This window comes from Rhinatrema bivittatum, chromosome 8 (genome assembly GCF_901001135.1).
Source record: "Rhinatrema bivittatum chromosome 8, aRhiBiv1.1, whole genome shotgun sequence".
Lineage (NCBI taxonomy): Eukaryota > Metazoa > Chordata > Amphibia > Gymnophiona > Rhinatrematidae > Rhinatrema > Rhinatrema bivittatum.
Window position 1 is genome coordinate 175323334 of NC_042622.1, and position 20859 is coordinate 175344192.

General features: G+C 49.0%; 1 protein-coding gene across 1 annotated transcript in view; it reads left to right on the plus strand.

Annotated features, from left to right (window-relative positions):
• LOC115096731 overlaps window positions 1-20859 on the plus strand; it is a 49313-nt gene that overhangs the window by 885 nt on the left and 27569 nt on the right. The window lies entirely within an intron of this gene.

Consider the following 20859-nt stretch of genomic DNA (forward strand, 5'->3'; position numbering starts at 1 on the left):
TTGCCCAGTAGCATTCCCCAGAAGAAATTTCCTACTAGGCACCCAGCCAGGAGTTTGTAGGGAACCAGGAGCATGGCACCTGACTCTAACACTGAAAATTACAGAGAAAAATCATTTTTTATTAATGTTTTATTTTTTCCTAGAATGGATGCTTTGTACTACTCTTTAGTATCAAGGGATTCATTATTAGAACTTGCCCGACTCTGGCCGAGTTTCGCTCACACAGGAACTGCCTCAGGGGCAGAGGAAGAGGAATGAATAGGGCTGGAACAGGCTGGGCAGACAAAGAAGTAGATCTTTAAAACATACATGTGTGCGTACTTCTGTTCGCGTCACTGGCGCGAACAAAAGTACACCAGATTTTATAAGATACACGTGTAGCCGCGTGTATCTTATAAAATCCGGGGTCGGCGCGCACAAGGCTGTGCAAAATCGGCAGCCTGCGTGCGCCAAGCCACGCAGCCTGCCTCTGTTCCCTCCGAGGCCGCTCCGAAATCGGAGCGGCCTTGGAGGGAACAGAGGAGGTGCGTCCCCCCACCTTCCCCTCCCTTCCCCTATCTACCCCAGCCCTACCTATATCCCCCCCCCCTACCTTTGTTGGGCAAGTTACGCCTGCTTGAAGCAGGCGTAACTTGCGCGCGCTGCCCCGGCATCCCCGGCACAGGCCCTCCCGGCCCGCCCCCGAACCGTTGCCACGCCCCCGGACCAGCCCTAAACTGCCCCCTGCCCCGGACACGCCCCCTCTCGCCCCTTTTACAAAGCCCCGGGACTTACGCGCATCCCGGGGCTTTGCGCGTGCCGGAAGCCTATGCAAAATAGGCGCGCCGGCGCGCGAGTGCCCTGCGCGCGTAAATCCAGGAGGATTTACGCACGCAGGGGTTTTAAAATCTACCCCAAAGACAGGAAGCAACGCGCACTGGATGTAGCTGAACCTGTTGCTGAGGCAGGGTGCATAAGGGAAGCTGCCCTTAAATAGAGTGAAGATAGTGAGGACATCAAGGGTCACGGGGGCTTTTCCTGCCACAGTCCTATTATAGGGCCAGCGTCAGGCGTACGCACGTCTAAGGAACACCTGGGGAGGTAGGAGCTTGCGGTGTCCTACTGCCTGACGGTTGGAAGCCTCCTGCCTCAGGAAGAGTCGGCGGCATCCTGCCACACAGAGGAAAGCGGCTGGCTGGAGCGTGCTGGCTGCAAAGGAGAGAACGACAGCTCGTGGGGGCAGTCCGTCAAATGCAACACTGTATCAATCACTACTATATCAGCATTTCAGATATTCTCCACTTGATGGCACCAACATATTTTAACCTAGTTATTTGCAAGCACCACAGAATTGGATTTTGTAATTGCTGTGTCCAAACGCAAGTCTGACACCTCAAGTGGAGAGCCTGTCAAAGAAACAGCACAGTTTTTCTAAAGCACCCCAGCAGGAGGGAATTCTTGTTCTCCAGAGAGAGGTCTGTTGTGTTAAGAATCGCAATCTAATTGCAAGAACAAGTACTGGGGCCCCCCGATGCAAAAAGCTGAGCGTTAAAACCCTGCGATGAAATTCAGAGCACAGTTTCTTAATGCAGAAGCTCAATTTATTTTTAACTCCTAATGCAGTAAGCTAATAGTATGCTAATGCATCTGGAGTTTAAAAATGCACACAAACCAGAAAACGTGCTCAAAGAATAGTCTTAGGAGGTATATTTCAAAAGGATGTGTGCACTTAAAACTGAGTTTTATGTGTGTAAGTGCACTTTAAGGGATAAAAGAGTTGCTTGCGTTAAAAGGCCTATATAAATTGATATCTGGGCCAACTCGTATTTTAAAATGGCCCAATTACTTGTGTATATGCGCATGCTTGAGCAACCCAACATGCAGAAAAAAGTGCAGCGTAATGACGTGGCAGGAGCATTCCAAGGCGGGGCCGACGTTTACAAGTGTAAATATGGCTTCTAAGCCCACCCTACAGCTTGTGTTGGGCTGTTACTTGCGCTAATTTACTTTTGTTCTTGATGAGGTATAAGTCTGAAGAAAATTTGTTTTAGGTCTAAAACAATTAGTTGAGAGGGTTTCTGTACAGAGGGGAGTGCAGATCTCGAAGACCAATAGATAGACTGGGAAAACTGGTGGACTAATTGGTCAGACTGGCTATTTCCTTCATGCATGCATGGTTTAAAATAAGCTTAGTTGCACATGATAAAGCCGACAAATTCCTAAGGAATATACATGAAAAATGTTTGCTCATGTAACCACTTAAAATTAGGAGCATACATACGTGCACTAGGTGTATTTTAAATCATACGTGCGTACTTGTGCAGACGATTTAAAATTCCTGTACATGTGCACTCACATGCATATGCACATATGTGGGTGAACGCATGCTTGTTTTAAAGTTACCATCCTGGTGTGTAAATGGACTTTTGAAAATTGCTACGATGGTATGTTATATTTACGCATATAACTCCTTTGAAAATTACCTTCTTAGTGCATAACAAAACATGATTTATGAGCACAAAATATACTGTTGGCCTGATTTTAAAAAGCATTTACACACTTAAAATTGGGTTTTACACGTGTAAATTTGCTTTACCTATGTAAGTGGGCTTTTGAAAATTGCTACAATATATGGTATTGAATTGTCCATAGGATATTCATGTGTAAGTGCACTTTACTCATGTAAATGGATTTTTTAAATTGCTATTATACATTTACACGTGTAACGTCTTTTAAAGTTACCTCCTTTTTGTGCTGAAAATATTTTTTGGCATGTAACTCATATTTTATGCGCAGAAAACATGAATTATGTGTGCAAAATGTTTTCCATCCATAAACTATGATTTATGCGTACAAAAACTGTTTTCTGCGCATAAAATACTGAGTAAAAGTCCCAATACCAGAACTCCCACTGCTGCCCAAAGACTAACATTAGCCCTGGAAACGTTACTCCACTTTAGACTAGGAGTAAAATTTCCAGCGCTAAGAAAACACGAGGTAAGCCAACGCACCTCTTTGCATTAGGGGGGCAATAGCTAATGCTGTCATCAGCATGGGATTTCCATGTGAAGGTGCTAACTTAAACGCACATTGTTGTGCACATATCTTTTGTATGCAACACTTTGCTGCATCGACAATAAAGTGCACACAATTGAGGGTTAAAGTGCACTTTGCCAAATGCATCTTATTTCATCAACCTGACCGAGATCTCATTTTTCAAATTCCTCAGCACTTGGGCACAGTCTATGGGTAGGGATTCCCCTCTTTCCAACACAAGACCACTTATTAATTCCAATGATGAACCTGCTACCAGCACAAAGCTCTGAGCAAATAACAGTTATGGCCAGAAGAAATGTTTATTGTTTGACTGTTTCTGGTGTTATCAAATGAATGGCCAACCCTGCTACTTTTAGGGGACTTTTTTTACTTGCTGATATTGCAATTTTCATGACTGGACAGCCACTTCAAAGCAGATTACATTCAGGTTACAGAGACATTTTTCTTTCCCCAGAGGGCTTTCAGTCTCACAGGTGAATTTAAAAAGGAGTTACACACTATCACAGGAATTTTCAAAAGCCATTTACCCATGTTAAGTGCACTTATCATGCGTAAAACCTATGGACAAATCAATGACATAGACTAGCAATTTTCAAAAGCCCACATATGGGTAAAGTGCTTTTTTACATGTAAAAAAACATTTTTTGGCATGTAAATGCTTTTGAAAATCAGGCAATGGAGGGTGATGTAACTTGTTTAAATGTCACAAGGAGCATCCACGGGATTCACAGCCTCTAAGCACTAGGCTAATACTCCACTCAGCTAAAGATTATGCAGAAACAAAGGCCAGCAAACCAAAAGATATAAGGTGCTACCTTTTTATTGGACTAAATAACTTTCTTGAGTAGCTTTTGTGAACTAACATTCCTTCTTTCATCAGGACAAAACAAAATGAGGAGGGCTGAGCAAAAGATAACCTTGCCTGAACATAAAAATGAATTGTATGTAACATTTTAGTAGTATGAATGGGAGGAGGAATTGCTGCATTAGTAGAGTGATAAGAAGGTAACATAAAGGCACACAATTTTGTCTGGTACTGAGTTAAAGAACCCAAGGTTACATTAGGTCCTTTTAGATTAGTTTGCTTACTTTGATTCCAAATGTATTTTTGTATTTCTTGAGAATTAAGTCCAAAGAGGCAGCATCGATGTTGTTTAAGTTTTGTTTTGTTCTGTGTATTTTAATTATGAGCATATTATTGTACACTGCTTTCATTAAGATCAATTTTTAAAGCATTGCTCATGCGAAAATGCCCATTTTTTCAGCATTGACAAGTTAATCCATGACTAGTGGTTTATGCACCATTACCAGCAAATGGAGATGGAACGAAGCTGATGTCACAGTGTATGTAAACCCCAGCACTGACAGCCCACCAGTATTCGCTGTCTGCAGCAGATGGTGGACGTGCATCTCCCTACTGGGGATTGCTTGTTTTAAAAAAAAAAAGAGAGAGAGAAGGAGAAAAGAAGAAGAAGATTAATCATGCACTGCTTCTCCTGAGGTGATACCTTGTGGTCCCTCCCTCAGTCGAGTTCTCCTGAGGTGATAGCTCATGATCCCTCCCTCAGTCGAGTGCCTTGGTCCAGTAGCCGGTTTTCTGGCATGGACTTAGCTGCCAGGAGAGAATCAGCTGAGAAGCTAGCGGATGCAGGAAGCCGAGCGCAGCGGTGAAGGCATTAGCCCTCTCCCCCCCCCCCGCAGACAGAGATAAACTCTGTACTCAGCCAGGACAGGCGGAACTCAGGTAAGGGAATGTAAAATAAATAAATAAATAATAAATATATAAGAGAGAAGGTTAATTTTAGGGATTCCTCTGCCTCTCTTCTGTTCTGGTCTCTGAGCCTCGGCGCATTTATCCGATGTTCGTTCCCGCCTCTGTGAGGGGTTTGGGGAGTTGAGGCAATTTTGGCGGGTTGTGCAGCCTTTTGGCTAGGCCCTGCTCTCAGGCTTCTCTGAGATGTCGCATGGTAGGCCATGGCGGCATTCAAGTGCCTCCTTCTGCATAAGTCTGCTGCAAAACAGTTTGCGCCTGTGCGTCCAGGTTGGGCGTCCATGTGAACTGCGTGGATTGGGCATCTGTAATTCAAGCGTTCATTAGATCCTAGTGCCTAAGCTCTTCATCTGTGAGAGAGTACGTGCTTATGGGACATCCTTTCTCAAATAAAAGCATCCCATACTTGGGAGTGTTGCGTCCGTTGGTCTCAGACGGCTTCGACCTTTGTGTCTCACCTTTCTTCCTTCTCTCTCCTCAAGCCTTGGGAAGTTGGCTTCTTCCACGTCTTCATGCCGCTCTCCCCGGTGTCCTCGGATCTGCAACGGCGACGGCGTTCGCCATGTTTCCTAAGGGCCTCCTAGGGTACGCCACCCACATCTTTATCCACGTCATGGTGGGAACCTCGGGGGCATCCTCTCTGAGTGACGTCAGCACATCCTAGTATTTAGCCTGCCCTTCGTTGCTAACAAACTGAGTTAGCAAGGATTAGAATGATCCGGTCTAAGCTGCTCTGCCGCTTCCTAGCTGCCGCAGGAGGCTCTCTCCACCCTTCAGAGTAATTCTAATTTAACTTGCGTACCCGCTCCTCGGGGGTCCTTCTGCTTTCTTTCAGGTGCCTATCCTGGGATACCAGGTACTCGCTCCTCGAGGGCCTGCTCTCCCTAATCTGGTGCCTGCCACTCTACAACTTCTGCCTGCCAGGACTTCCAAAGATACAGCTTCTGCTTCAGTGAATACTAATCTATCAGTCTATCTCACCTACAGCTTCAACGCTTTACATCCAGGACTTGTTCCTGTTCTCCACGCTCTATTCACCTACTCAGAGTGAGATAGGTCCTCTCTGCTGAGGATCCCTGGACTACTACTGCTGGAGCTACCTTCCACTGCTGTCCGCTTCCCGAGCAGTGCCAAGGTGCTGTACAATAAAGATCAACTGCTCTGTATTTTGTGTATAGAGTCTAGCCTGGTACTGCAGTTCCTCACGAGGCTCCTCCCCGTGGGAGTGGCCATCACTGCAGTACCCAAGAATCCACTCCAACACCTCATAACCATAATAGGGAGTCCTAATTTTGGGCGTCCTGTCTTTTGGGTTTCTTGTCTGGGCTTGCCTTGTACAGACGCACTGTTGGATGCACCATTGTCAGGCACTTGTTTGTAAGCATGCTGCTAGTGGATGTCTTATAATGGCACCAGTAGTAAAGAATCTTAAGCGCCTTGCAATTTGCATTGCTTGCCATATTCGGGCATCACATCAGGGTGTCCTCTCTAATCTTGTCAGCACTGCCTGGGGGCTCAGGGAGAGTTGTCTCCCACTGATTTAGCTGAGCCCAGCCCTTCCCAGCAGGATGTGGGAATGGGACTGGAGGGGTACACTGATGAGGGTTCCTCACTAAAGATGGTACATAGTGGCCCGCAGTGCGGGGTACTCTGAAGAGGGTTCCACACTAGAGATGGTACGGTAGTGGTCCGTAGAGCGGAGGTGCTCACAGTAGCGAAGATTTCAGGAGAAGCCCCGGAAAATGGGGCAAGCAGTAGTTCAAGGCAAAAGGCCCTCCGAGGAGCGGATAGCCAGAGATGAGGAAGGGTCCCTGAGGAGCGGGTACCCAGAGTGTCTCACGCCAAAGGAGCAGGAGCTAGAACGGGAGGTCCGTAGTGAGCGAAGCGGATTCAGCAATGTGGGAATTCTTTGCCAATTCGTAGGTAGGCAGGGCCAGCCGGCTTAAATGTCCTGGAAGGATGACGTCATCCGGAGGGGACGCCCCCGAGGTTCCCGCCATGAAGTGCTTAAGACTGGCCTGTGCGCGCGAGCACCTAAGGGATTCCAAGGACAAGATGGAGGTCAGCAGCGTTTGCGGCGTCCAGGGAGGCCCGGGAATGGTAGGCAGGCCGGCGATAGCTAGTGGAGGCCGCAAGTCTTCCCAACGGAGTCAAAGCTGTAAAGAAGGAGGTGAGCAACAGCGGTCGCAGCCATCTGTGACTGACGGGTGTAAAACCCCCTAGTTTTAGTATGGATCCTTCCGCCTTTTCTTGGGTGGAATTTTTTCAAGGGCTGCAGTCCTAATGTTCGGCAGAACCAACCAAACCTGAAAGTTCAGGATCACAGGCTGTGGAATCCCACAAGTATGGTGCTGCGAATAAATGTTGGAGTACACCGCGGCCTGATGCGGGTTCCACTGATGGGGACCCTGCTGGCTTAGATGACAAGCTTGTCCTTACTCCCTGGAGAATGGGGAAATCCTCCGGGTTTGGAGTCATATAGATGGGTTGCTGGTGCTGATCTCCCAGACACTGACGATGTTGGGAGTGCCGGGTATTGGTTCCATGTCTGAGCCAAAGAAGAATCTCATTTTAGTACCTTGATTGGCCTTTATTGGCCTTGAAGGGAGGGAGCCTTGGTAGGGCTGGACTCCCTGGATCCGACAGCGAGAGAGAGCAATTGCTTTTTCCGAAAATGGATACACTGGTGTGTGGAGTCTCCAAGTGGACAACCTTTCCTGTAGAAGGAGAAGCGGCATTGGAGGATGCGCAGGATTGGAGAATTGAGGCTATCCTTATGCAGGCCTTGAGGCGGTGGCAATGAATTACAGTTAGCCTCTTGCTGCTCCCTGGTGGCTCGCTCTTGCTTGCTTCTATCTCAGGAAGTCAATGAGATGGGTGATGGAGTTGGCAGCCGCCTTTTTGGTGGATGCGAACACCTTGGTCCAACTCTCTACCAGAGGGATGGCTTCGGAGTTAGCAGCCAGGCATCAGCTGTGGCAGAGAATTGGTCGGCTGCTATAATTTCAAAATCTAAACTTATGAAATTGCCCTTAAAGGATCACTCTTATTCTGGGAGTGAGTTGGAGTAAATGAACAATAGGTGGGTGAGTCCCAGGTTGCTCACTTGCCAGAAGATTAAAAGCAGGCGCCGCGCTCTTTCGGCACGAGGGGCCATGCTAGGGGTTTCAGACTTTTTGACCCTACAGAGAAGTGATTTCTCAAAGGGCTTGACCTCTGAGCAGGTCTCAGTTTTTCAGCTCAGGCAGCCCAGATTAGGCATAGGCTTGTGTGGCGATGCATCCCAACCCTCTCAATGAAGGTGTGCCGACCCACCTCTTAGAATTGGAGATTGGGGTTCGCCTGTCTCCTCTTATTGGAGGTGGGTCAAGATCACATCAGACCAGTGGCTTCTGGAGGTAATATGGAACCGGCCATGCACTGGAGTTCTGCATTCTTTGGGATGGCTTCGTGGCATCTCCCTGTGACTCTCTGGAATAGAGGCTGGCAGTGGAGGTTACATTGTTGAGGCCCCCGAGTTGGTGGACAGTGATTCCAGTGCTTATGTCACAAGAAAGTACAGGCCATTATTCCATTTATTTCATTGTACCCAAGAAGGAGGGTTCCTTTCACCCCATCCTGGTCCTAAAGGAAAATAGTCATTGCAAGTGACTCATTTACGCATGGAAACCTTTCACTTGGTGATAATGGCAGTACAATTAGGGAGTTTCTTATGTCTCTGGATTTGTCAGAGTTGTATCTGCATTTTCCCATTCAGCTGGAGCATAAACGGTTTCTTTAGTTCGCTGTTTTGGGGCGATATTATCAGTTTTCGAGCGCTACATTTTGGTTTTGCCATCATGTCCAGGACTTTCACCTTGGAGGTGGTAGCGGCAGTGTCAAGACAGGATGGCATTCTGGACATTTGGATAATTTGGATAATTTGGGCCAAGAGCATGGAGAGAGTCTTCAGGCCTCGTGTAAGGTAGTTTCCTTGCTGCAATAACTAGGTTGGGTGGTGAACTTGGCCAAGAGCAAGTAACAGCCTTCTTAGGCGCTGGAGTGTCTTGGTGTTCATTTCAACATGAAGCAAGGCAGGGTGTTCCTGACGGAGGCCCACATTCAGAAATGGATAGCACCCGTGTGGCTATTGACAGAAGCAATTCGCCCAGTGGTATGGTCTTACCTGCAGGTGTTCGGTTGATGGTAGCCACCTTAGAAGTGGTTCTGTGGTCAAGGGTGCATATGCATCCTCTTCAGCACACACTGCTTGCACAATGGAGTCCACAGTCTCAGGACTTCTCGATACAGCTTTAGTTACTGGTGAAGATTAGCATCCACATTCAGTAGTGATTGAAAGCGAATCGTCTTAAGAAAGATGTTTCCCTTCGAACACTGTACTGACTGGTACTCATGATGGATGAAAGCCTCCAGGGTCGGGAGGTTCATTGTCAGGAGTTGATGGCACATGGGGGCTGGGCTGCAGAGGAGTCTCTGGAGCATCAATCATCTGGAAGCATGTGCCATTCAGTTGAAATGCTTGCAGTTCAATGCTGGCAGGGTCAAGCTCACTGAGTAATGTCAGACACTGCGATGACAGTTGCTTACATCAATCACCAGGAAGGCACCAAGAGCCAACAGGAAATAGTCCAGCTCTTCGAATGGGCAGACGTATATCTTCAGGAAATCTCCGCCTCCCACATTGCGGGAAAAGAAAATGTAAGAGCCAATTTTTTCAGCAGAATCTGGATCTAGGAGAATGGGAATTACCATATGAAGCGTTCCGCTGGGGCCTACCATTTATAGATTTGCTGGTGACATCGCACAATGCAAAGTTTCCTCCCCTTTTTTCAGTTGCAGAGGAGATCTGAAGTCCTTGGGCATCAATGCTTTCAAGCAGGAATGACTGGAAGACAAGCTTCAATTTGCTTTTTCCCCTAGGCCATGGTGGGCAGAGTGATTTGGAAGATCGAAGGACACATGGGGCTGGTGCTTCTGATGGCTCCAGATTGGCCGAGGAGGCTATAGTAAGCAGATCTGCTGAGGCTCCTGGTGGACTCTCCTTCCCGATTACCGGTCCACAAGAACCTGCTACAACAGGGACCTAGTTTCATGTAGGTCCATCTCGGTATGGTCCTTGGAAGGGCTTGATTGCTGAACCATGGATATTCCACTGCTTGATTTCCACCTTGCTTTGAACGCAAAAGTTCTCCCCCTCCTTAGCTTATGCTTGGGGTTGGAGAGTTTTTGAGGCTTGGTGTGAGCAACAAGGTATGCTTCCTCGTTCAGTTAAGATCCCGCTCATTTTGGAATTCTTACAAGATGGGTCACTTAAGGGCTTAGCCCTTGAAGGTGTTGCGCACTCCATCCGTGCTCGGCCCGCACATGGGCCTGCTCACCTCGTTAGCTCCTCTGCAGGTCACGGGTTGGCCTCCCCAGCGGCAGCCGGGAGCTCCTCCAGGCCTCAGTGTCCCGCGGCGGTGGTCGCCAGGCCTTCCACTGCGCACCAGGCATCACGTTGGAGATTGGCATCCTCCATCACGTTGGCCACGCCCCTACGCGCGTGTGCGCGGACCGCCCGGTCTCTTGTAGGGCCAGGGGCGGGTCCTAGCTTCACGGCGCGCCCTGATTGAACTTACTACTTAAGGAAGTTCCTGCCTGCACTTCCTTGCCTTGGCAATCGGGTCAGCACTGTATGTGTACTAGTTTGCCTCCGCGTTCACAGTCTAGTTCCAGTCTTGTTCCAGCCTTGTTCCAGTCCTGTTCCAACCTTGTTCCAGCGTCCTTCTGTTCCAGCGTCTGTCTGTCCCTGTCTCCCCAGGTAGTACCTTCGGACTGACTCTCTGGTACTGACCTCTGCCTGCTTCATTGACCGTTCTGATCGCTGCCTGGATTCTGACCTTTGCCTGCCTTCGTGACCTCGTCTGACTCTGGAACCTGACCCCTGCTTTGTTGACTACTCTTGGACTGATTCCTGGTACCTGACTCCTGCTTTGGCTGACTTCCCTCGGACTGATCCTCGGAACCTGACCCTGGCTGCCATCGACCACGCCTCCTTGCCTTGTCATCGCCTACGCTGTAGTGGCCTTCTCTGATCGTCCAGGCCTACAGTTTAGTGACCAACTGCACTCCCTTGCTACTGGTGGGCACACCTATACTTCCTCTCCGGGAGACCCTGCGAGGCCCACCTAAGTCCAAGCGGCCCGGGTCCCCAAGGGCTCCACCCGGGGGGACCGCAGGCTTCCAGTGGTGAAGCTCCTTCTAGCCTCTGTCTCCTCCTGTGCTCTGCCCCCTGGGGGCAGGTGCTCCCTGGGCCTGACCAGGGAGCCGTCCTACACTGCTCCAGGACAAGGGTCCACCTCCAAGCGCAACAGAAGGTGCAGATGGCCTGTTTTCAAGGGTCAGATGCATGGTGGCCCATCCGTTTGTGGCCCGGTTTTGTAGGGGTGAGCCTTCTTTGTCCTCCCTTGCGGTTGCTGGTGCCCTCATGGAGCCTTAATCTGGTTCTAGAATTTTGGCAAATTCCACTTTTCAGCCACCGTGTAGCCTCTCCTTGAGGTTATATTCTTGAAGACGGTGTTTTTTGTGGTCAGTTCCGTGCATCGGGTCCAAGCTGTGGAGCTTTCTTGCCGGGAACCATTCCTGTGGTTGACTTCGGGGGTGGTCCAGCTTCGGACTGTTCTGTCCTTTTTTTGCCAAAAGTGGCCTTGATTTTCATTTGAACCAATCAAATTCCCTGCCAATGCTGGACAGGGAGAGAGATGTGGATGAATATTGTCTGTTGCGGACCTTGGAAGTCAAGAGGCATCTGATGTGGTATTGGAGGTTATTTAAAACTTTCAGGAAGGCTGACTGCCTGTTTGTTCTCCTCAGTGGAAGTAAACAGGGTGAGTTGGTGTCGCAGGCTACATTAACCCATTAGGTTAAGGAGGTTATCATGGCCACATATGTGGGTGCTGGGTAGCCATGTGAAAGAGGCTATTAGTTATTCACCCCGAATGTAAAAAAAAAAATGTGCGTTCAATTTCTGAGCACCTCAAAAAATTGTATAGAAAAGCAGAAAATACTGCTTTTCTATACATTCTCCGACTTAATATCATGGCGATATTAAGTTGGAGGAACGAAAGATTAAAAAATAATTTTTTTTAATGTGCCGGTGGTCAGGTTCAGGAAACGGACACTCAGTTAACCAGCATCCGTTTTATGAATCCGTGGCTGTGTGCCGATTAAGAAAACGGACACTGATGAATTCAGCGTCCGTTTTCTAAACCGGCAGAAAGCCGCAGACAGCTGATTGCTCGCAGGCGCCATTTGTCAAGGAGGCGCTAGGGGCGTGCACCTCCTTGACAGCGTGATCCCTAATTAAAATATTGCATGGCGCCCCCTGGGGGCACGTTAGGAAAGTGGATGCTGAAGACTCAGCGCCCATTTTCAACACTTTTTTTTGCATCGGCCCCTTTGTCTGAGCTCAGTGTTTCCTGTTGACTGAGTACTTGAGTACTTGTCTATTAAAAGTTATAATCAAGTGTTTTAGTTTGTCTACAGTTGGCTTTTGCAGAGAATACTGGTGAGCTGATGTCAGTGCAGGGATATATACACCGTGACGTCAGCTTTGCTCTGTCTCCATCTGGTAGAAGTGCATAACCCACTGGTCTTGGATTAACCTGTCTTCAGTAGAGAAAAGGAAATTACCAGGTAAGTAGTAATTTCTCAATATGCGCATATGTGGGACGCACATGAGCAATATGGATTTTAAAAGCCACAAGTTAGGGCCGTATATACCTGCATGCATGCCAAAAATAAGGGGGGCAGAAAAGGGGTGGGGCATGGGCGGGGAATGAACATTCCAGGGCGGAACCAATACTTATGCACATAACTCCGTATTTTAAATGTCACGGATGTGAACCCTTGGACTGTGGTGTGGTTGATGTAGCCTAGCAAGTTACCTACTAGGCCCACGCTGACAACAGGTGAATTTGCTTTTGCTAGGACTGGAGCTAGACTTCATCTATACCAGCCCCATTCCCTATAGGTTTAGTCTTTGGGTTCCAGAGGCCAGCAAGGCTTAGGGAATTAGTGAGTCCTGCAAGTAGCTGTCAGATGGAGTCAAGATGGGAGGAACAGTCAGGGCTTGCAGTGAGCAATTGGTATCTGGATCCAGGCCAAGGTTGGAGGAGATGGAAAACAATCGGTATCTAAGTCCAGGCCAACATCGAGGCAAGCAGTAAGCAGGAAGGCAGGTCAAGGTCCAAGCTGGGGTCAGAGAAGGCAGCAGTCCAGAAGAATAGTCAGTATCTGTAGCAGAGGTCAGAACCAGGAATCAGGTAGAGACGGGCGGACATGACAAGACACCGGGGACCAAGACACACACAGGGCGGACTGGGGAAGGTAACAGAGATGCAGGGCAACGCAGAAACAAGACAGCGAGGCAAGGCAAGATGAGGCAAAGGCACAGATAGGTAGCAAGATGCACTGCTGCTGAGGCACTGGGCTGGAGCGCAGCTGGGATTTAAATACCCATTCCCTGTATGTACCCGGATCATTCCAGACTCCTGGGTTTTGTCTCCCCTCCAGCAGATGGAGACAAAGAAGTTTTTGACTGACACTGCCCTATACCTCGAGGTGCCACCTACAGTCTGTCAGTATTTTTCTGTCTCCAGCAGATGGTGGAGGTGCAAAATCCTACAATCTGTGACAGATAGATAGTTAAAAAAAAAAAAATAATTGATAAAAAAAAAAAGAAAGAAAGAAGACAGAAGAGAATAGGAAGTTTCCTGAGCCTCCCAGAGGGTTGGCAGGTCCTGGTGGGACCATCCCCCCTGGTATTTGAGGCTGTGTTGAGCTGAAGGTCGGGGACCCTGCTTGCTTGCCCTGCTGACAGTGATTGGGGTGATACTGGGGAGCCCGGTTCACTCACCCTGAAGGGAACAGGACCTGGCATCACTTTTGGAGTCAGGTTTGAAAAAAAAAATAAATGAAAGCTCCTTTGCCCTGCAGATAGAAACAACTGTCCGGAGATGATTCTCCATTCTCTCCGATGCTGTTCTTCGGCCATCGCTGTTTTTTTCTGCCGCCGATAGCTTTGCCAGTCCCCCAAGGTAGTTCAGGCCGGCTTACAGTGCCGCTTAGTGCAGCCTGCTGTGCCTAGAGAAACGCGCAACTTTCGTGCAATGGTCTTTGCTCCGGGTGCCTCCCTGGTGGGGAGGGCACCTCGGGAGCCTCCATGGGGGGCAATTCACGAATATGCCGGGAGCCTGGGAAGCTCAGTCGGGTACAGCAGCCTTCTCCAGATCCGTTCCCATTCAACCCGGGAATGGAGGCCATTTTATCTGCTTTTTGCGCTGCTACGCGAACCGCAGAGGGGGAAGTGAATTCCCCTCCTCCCTTATCCCCGCAGCAAGGTGCCTCCGGGGGGGAGGGGCGGATTGCCTGTGGATTTAGTGCTTTCAGCGGAGGAGGACCCCAGAGGGGGTTCGGACTCCACCTCCTCGTTTTCTTCTGATTTTGTTTTGCTGCTTCACAAGGCTTTCAAAGCCAGAAAGGCAAGTAGAAGACATTCTGGTTGAAGTTCTCTCTCCAAGTCGGTTCAGAAGCCTACCAAGGAGGGGGTCCTGGCCCCCAAGAGACCCAGGCTTCTGGAGGGTGAGAGGGTTGCGAAGGCTAAGCGCCTCCTGAGGACCATGCCGTCTCGACCTGTGAGGGACTCCTCCTCTGAGGCTTCGGAGCAGGTTGACCCGAGGGGTAAAGCACCGCAGGAGGCAGACCCTGATCTGGGCGACCAGGACCACGATTTGCAGAATACGGTCCACAGTTAGCAGGGTCTCCAATGGTTGAAGGGAAGGACCCTAAGGTAGTCTGCTTTTTCCCTAAGGACAAGCTGGGTCCGCTTATTTCCGCAGTTCTGGAGGAATTAGGCATTGAGGCCCCTCAGGAGGACTCTCAGATGGGAGCTGTTAATCCGGTCATGGTGGGTCTCCATGGTCTGACCCGGTCCTTCCCCTTTCATCGCTCTGAAACTAACCTGTTGTTTCGGGAGTAGGACACACCAGACTTAGGTTTAAAGGTCAGTAGGGAGATGGATAAGTTGTACCCACTGCCAGAAGCGCTGGACCTCCTTAGGGTTCCCAAAGTGGATGCGGCTGTATCAGCGGTCACCAAGAAGACCACCATCCCTGTGCCGGGTCCTATGGCCCTAAAAGATCTCCAAGATTGGAAGCTGGAAGTACAGCTTAAGATATTTGAAGTATCAACACTTGGGGTGCGGGCTGCCATGTGTAGGAGGACGTTATACAGGCCGGGCGACTGGAGGCCACGGTGGCTTCGAACTTCGGCCAGGTCTATGGTTTCGGCTGTCTCTGCCCACAAACTTCTCTGGCTGAGGAACTGGTCAGCGGATCTTTCCCCTAAGGCTCAACTGGGTTCTTTGCCATTCAAGGGCAAGCTGCTCTTTGGGAAAGACTTAGAAGACATGATTCAATCCCTTGGAGAGAATAAAGTCCATAAGCTGCTGGAGGATAGGCTGAAGGCGAGGGGCTCTTTCCCCCCTCGCTCACTTTTCCGTGGGAATCGTAGGCGGGCTTCTAGATCATCCGACTCCTCATCTAGACAGAACTTGGGCAGGCAGCAGTCCTGGAACCAGTCCTTTCGGGTCTGGCGCCTTGGCAGAAATGGTGCCTCCCAAGCTACAGGAGGAGTTAAGGCCTCCCAGTGAGGCGAGGCCAGTTCACTCCTCTGTTCCGGTAGTAGGGGGCAGGTTGGCTCTTTTTTATGAGGGTGGACCAAATTAACTTCGGACCAGTGGGTCCTCAATATCATAAGACACGGCTACGCTTTAGATTTTGCTCGGCCCCTTCGGGAGCGCTTTCTTGTTTCCCCATGCTCATACGAGACAAAGCATCTAGCGGTGCGAGACACTTTGCAGCACCTTCAGGAGTTCGGAGCTATCGTGTCAGTTTCTTATGTTCTTATGTTCTTTCTCCGGAGGAGTGAGGGAAACGCCATTATTCCATTTACTTCATAGTGCCCAGGAAGGAAAGCACATTCCAGCCCATCCTTGATTTGAAGAAGGTCAACAGGTCTCTCCACGTCCCTCGGTTCCGAATGGAGACCCTGTGGTTGGTAATTGCATCGGTACACAAAGAGGAATTCCTAGCTTCGCTGGATCTGACTGAGGCGTACTTGCACATTGGAATCCAGCCTGACCACCAGAAGTACCTGCCGTTCGCAATCCTGGGGGATAATTTTCAGTTGTGCGCCCTGCCCTTCGGACTTGCCACAGTGCCCAGGATCTTCACCAAGGTAATGGTTGTTGTGGCAGTGGGGCTTTGGAAGGAGGGTCTCTTGGTTCATCCTTATCTGGACGATTGGCTGATTCGAATGAAGTCAGAGGCCTTCTGTCAAATTGCGGTGCAGCAGGTTCTTCAACTCTTGAGGTTGCTAGGTTGTATAGTCAATCTGGCCAAAAAACCATCTGGTTCCCTCCCAGTCCTTGGAGTTCTTGGGGGCCCTGTTCGACCCACATTCAGGCAAGGTTTTTCTCACCGAGGAGCGAATCATCAAGCTGCAGGGGCACGTTCATGCCTTGTTGGTCAAGTGTCTACCCATGGTCTGGGATTACTTGCAGGTCCTCGGCTCAATGGCTTCCACTTTGGAGCTAGTCCCATGGGTGTTTGCTCATATGAGACCTCTTCAGTCAGCGTTGCTTTCCTGTTGGAATCCGGTGTCCGAACGATTTCAGCTTCCGCTTCCTCTTACAGAATCTGCGCACTCCAGCTTCGATTGGTAGCTCCTCCCAGACAACTTATGCCGGGGTGCGGACTTGGAGATTCCCTCTTGGATAGTGGTCACCACCGATGCCAGTCTCTCCAGCTAGGGAGCGGTTTGTCAGGGAAGAGTGGTGCAGGGCCAATGGTCAGTGAAGGAATCCTTGAGGTCCATCAATCGTTTGGAGTCCAGAGCTGTTTGATTGATGCTGCAGGCAGTTCTCCCTTTCTGCAGGGGAAATCCGTCAGGATCCTGTCCGACAATGCAACAGCAGTAGCCTATATCAATCACCAAGGGGGGACCAATAGTCGGCCAGTAGCAATTGAGGCCCAGAAGTTGATCAGCTGGGTGGACTTAGTCAGAATTGCAGCCTCTCACATTGCCGGTGTAGACAAAGTGCAAGCCGATTTCCTCCAGCTCGATCCCAGGGAGTGGGAGCTCTCCAGCAAATCCTTCCGCCTCATATGCGACTGGTGGACCAGTCTGAGTGTGGATTTGATGGTGACATTTCGAAATGCCAAAGCCCCTTGGTTCGTCAGTCAGCACCAGGAGCGGAGGGGGTGAATGCCCTAGTTCTCTCCTGGCCAAGGAATGTCCTGCTCTACGTGAACCCACCTTGGCCTAGGGTTGGCAAAGTGCTGTGGCGTATAGAAGCTCATCCGGGAGAGGTGATCCTGGTAGCTCCAGAATGGCCGAGGCATCCGTGGTTTGTGGATCTAGTCAATCTAGTGGTGGACAGCCCCCTGAGGTTTCATCTGCTGCCAAATCTCCTATGTCAGGGGCCCATTTGTTTGGAAGAGGCAGATTGCTTTTGTCTAGCAACATGGCTTTTGAGAGGCAATGACTAAAGAGTAAAGGTTATTTGGATGCAATGGTTGCTACTCTCTTGCAGTCTAGGAAAATGTCTACCTCCCTGGCCTATGTCAGGGTGTGGGGAGTCTTTGAGTCTTGTTGCGTGGAGCACAAGGTGGAGCCTACTTGGGCCTTGATAAGGGATATTTTGGCCTTCTTACAAGACGGCTTGGTAAAGGTTTATCTTGTAGCTCTCTGAGGGTACAGGTAGCGGCTCTGGGTTATTTCCGTGATAAGGTATGAGGTGTGGCCTTGGCTGCGCACCCAGACGTGGTGCGTTTTCTCCGGGGGTAAAGCATTTGCGTCCTCCGGTCTGGAATCCTTGCCCTTCGTGGAGCCTGAATTTGGTTCTCAAAGCTCTGTGTGTGGCGCCTTTGAAGCGGGCGACATTAAAAATCTTACTTTAAAAGTGTTTTTTCTCGTGGCTATTTCTTCAGCATGGCGAGTGTCGGAGCTTCAGGCTTTGTCCTGTAGGGAGCCCTTCTTAAGGATTACAGATACGGGAGTCTCCTTGAGGAAAGTTCCCTCCTTTCTCCCAAAGGTGGTGTCCTCCTTTCATTTGAATCAGTCGATGGAACTCCCTTCCTTTCCAGACTTGGTCCGCTCTGATCCCCAGTCTAAGGACCTGCGTAAGTTGGACGTGCAGCAGGTTCTGTTTTGTTATTTGGAAGTTACAAACAGCTTCCGCTAGTTATACCATCTTTTCGTGCTGTGGAGTGACCCCAGAAGGGGGCAGAAGGCGCCTACGGGTGCATTCTACCCGGTCGTAAGTGGCTTCGTGGGCTGAGTGTCAGCAAGTTTTGCCACAGGAGATTTGTAGGGCGGCTACTTGGAAGTCTTTGCACACCTTTGCCAGGCATTATCAGTTGGATGTCCAGGCCCCAGGTTCTGGGGGTTTTGGAGAAGGTGTGCTCCAAGCGGGTACACCCCAGGGGTCTGGAATAATCCAGGTACGTACAGGGAAAGAAAAATGGGTTCTTACCTGTAATTTTCATTCCTGTATTACCACGGATCAGGGCAAAATCCCACCCATTTCAGAGTTGGGGTAACGGAGAGTCCGCTCATTCAGTAATTATTGTTTTTCTCTGCAGGTTTGTTCTGAAGGTTTCAACCAGTACTGCTCCCACTTGGGGTTCGAGTGTAGGCAGGGTTTTGGCGTTGCAGGGTTTTCTCCTCCCTTTGCTCACGAGGGGGGTAAAATTTGTTAATAGTTTATGCAGTGTTTATTCATTATGCTTGGGTACAGGGTAATACTGACAGACTGTAGGTGGCACCTCGAGGTATAGGGCAGTGTCAGTCAAAAACATCTCTGTCTCCATCTGCTGGAGGGGAGGCAAAACCCAGGAGTCTGGACTGATCTGTGGTAATACAGGAACGAAAATTAGCAGGTAAGAACCAATTTTTCTGTTATGCTGATGTCATCAAGCCAGCACTGGCAGGACTTTTCTGCCACTGGGCCTATAATGGCAGCACCTTCTATGCTCAGTGTATGATGGCGGCATCCCAGACACGCAGAGATCCCAGCGGCATCCTGAGACCTCTATAGTGCTCAGGGTAGATGCTGCTGGTCATGGGGCCTTCCCGTGGACAGCGGGGGCTTACATTAAAACTGCAGGCTGCTGCGCCCGTTAACTTGTTAGCCACATAACTTTACTGCTGCTCCTGATGAGGAGCAAGTCTGTAGATCTAGCGTTTTAGGGCCTACAGGAGAGGGTGAAAAGTCCAGGTCAACTGGGGGGTATGCAGAATGAAAAACCATAAGGATCTGCAAAACCTTAATGATGACCGGGTAAAAGGGTGGGCTAATTGGAAAAACTGAGACTGTCCCTCGCACAAGCATATTTTAAAATCCGCTTACATACACATGTAAAAGCTGACAAAGTCCTAAGGAAGATATGCAAAGTAGGTTTGCTCAAGTAATTGCTTAAAATTAGGAGCACACACATGTGGTAAATGTATTTTAAATCATATGCGCGCATGATTTCAAATTCCAGTGTATCTGCACTCATACGCCATATGCATGTGTATGGGCACCCACACACTCGTTTTAAAATTTGCCTGATTGTTTTTACTGATTATGTGGTATACAAATTTTATAAATAAATAAATGTCTTCTGTTCCTGGATAGTTCAGAATTTCCCTTTCAGTGTCCTGATCATGAGATCCTGAAATTCATTTCCCAATGGAGGTGCTGCCTTGCTCTTCCTTTTGTACACATAGTAGATGTTGGCCATCTATGGTGATATCTGTTTAGGCCCCACGTTACTATACATTTTTTCTCACTTGTATTTTAGTAATTCTGGGCCTTTTTTTTATGACCCTGCTCCCTTGGGCTTCTAATTCAGTTAGAACCAGGGCTGGGTTCTGGCACCATGACCCTTCATTTGCAACTACTTGAGGATTTTTTTTCCCTATTCTGTGTCCCCCTGCGAACTCACTTAGCCCCATCACTGCAGTCACACACTAGAGATCCCTCCAGAATCCTACATTCATGAGCCCTAAGTTCGGTTATTAGGTGCTGCTGTTGCATAGTGACTGGGACTCTCTGCCTGCACAGCATCCCCAACCAGTCCGGGGATCAGAAGACCCGACCTTGGAATCAAACCCAGGTACTCTTCATGGCAGCACTGCCACAGACCATTGTATATGTATCACACAGTCTAGATGTGTATTATGGGAATTCAGTGCAAATTCCCAGTTGCTAACAACATTCAGCTTCTGGCCAGATGTCTAACAGGGTATCCAGGTTATGCATTAAAATCCTTTAGAGCCCGATGTTATAAAATGCATGCAGCAGAGCAGGCTGTTTTACTTTCAGTTGTGTGCAAGTTTTATTCCCAATGTAGAAAGGAGATTTGCTTACAAACAATGCGTGCTTAAAACTGTGCATATTGTTTGGCATCATTGCATGGAAATCCCATGATAATGAAGGCATTATTACCCCTCCCACAGGTATACTGGCTTAACTCATATTCATTCAGTGCTGGAAATTGTACTCCTGAGCAGAGGTGATATAGTGTTAGTCAATGGGCAGAAGTTGGAATTCTGGTGCCAGTCAGGATTTGTAAGTAGAAAGAGTGTGTTGTGCACATGAGTCTTGCTTTCTGCACAGAAAATATGATTTATGTGCACAAAAAATGTACTCTGGGCTGAAAGCATTTTTATGTGCATAAATCATATCTTATGTGCCCAAAACAAGCAAAAATCACGATTTGTGCTTGTGCATTCTGGAGACTTTCCTGAGTTCAAAATTCATGCCCAGCCTATTTAAATGCTGAACACACATGCAGGCCCATTCAATAAAGTCCGCGGGAGAGCCGGCGCTCCAAGGCGAGCACCCGCTCTCCCGACGCACACCCAGGCACCTCTCCTGGGCGCACAATTCTTTATTTACATTCAGGCCCGCGCTAATAAGGAGGCACTAGGGATACTAGCGCACCCTTAGCGCATCCTTATTG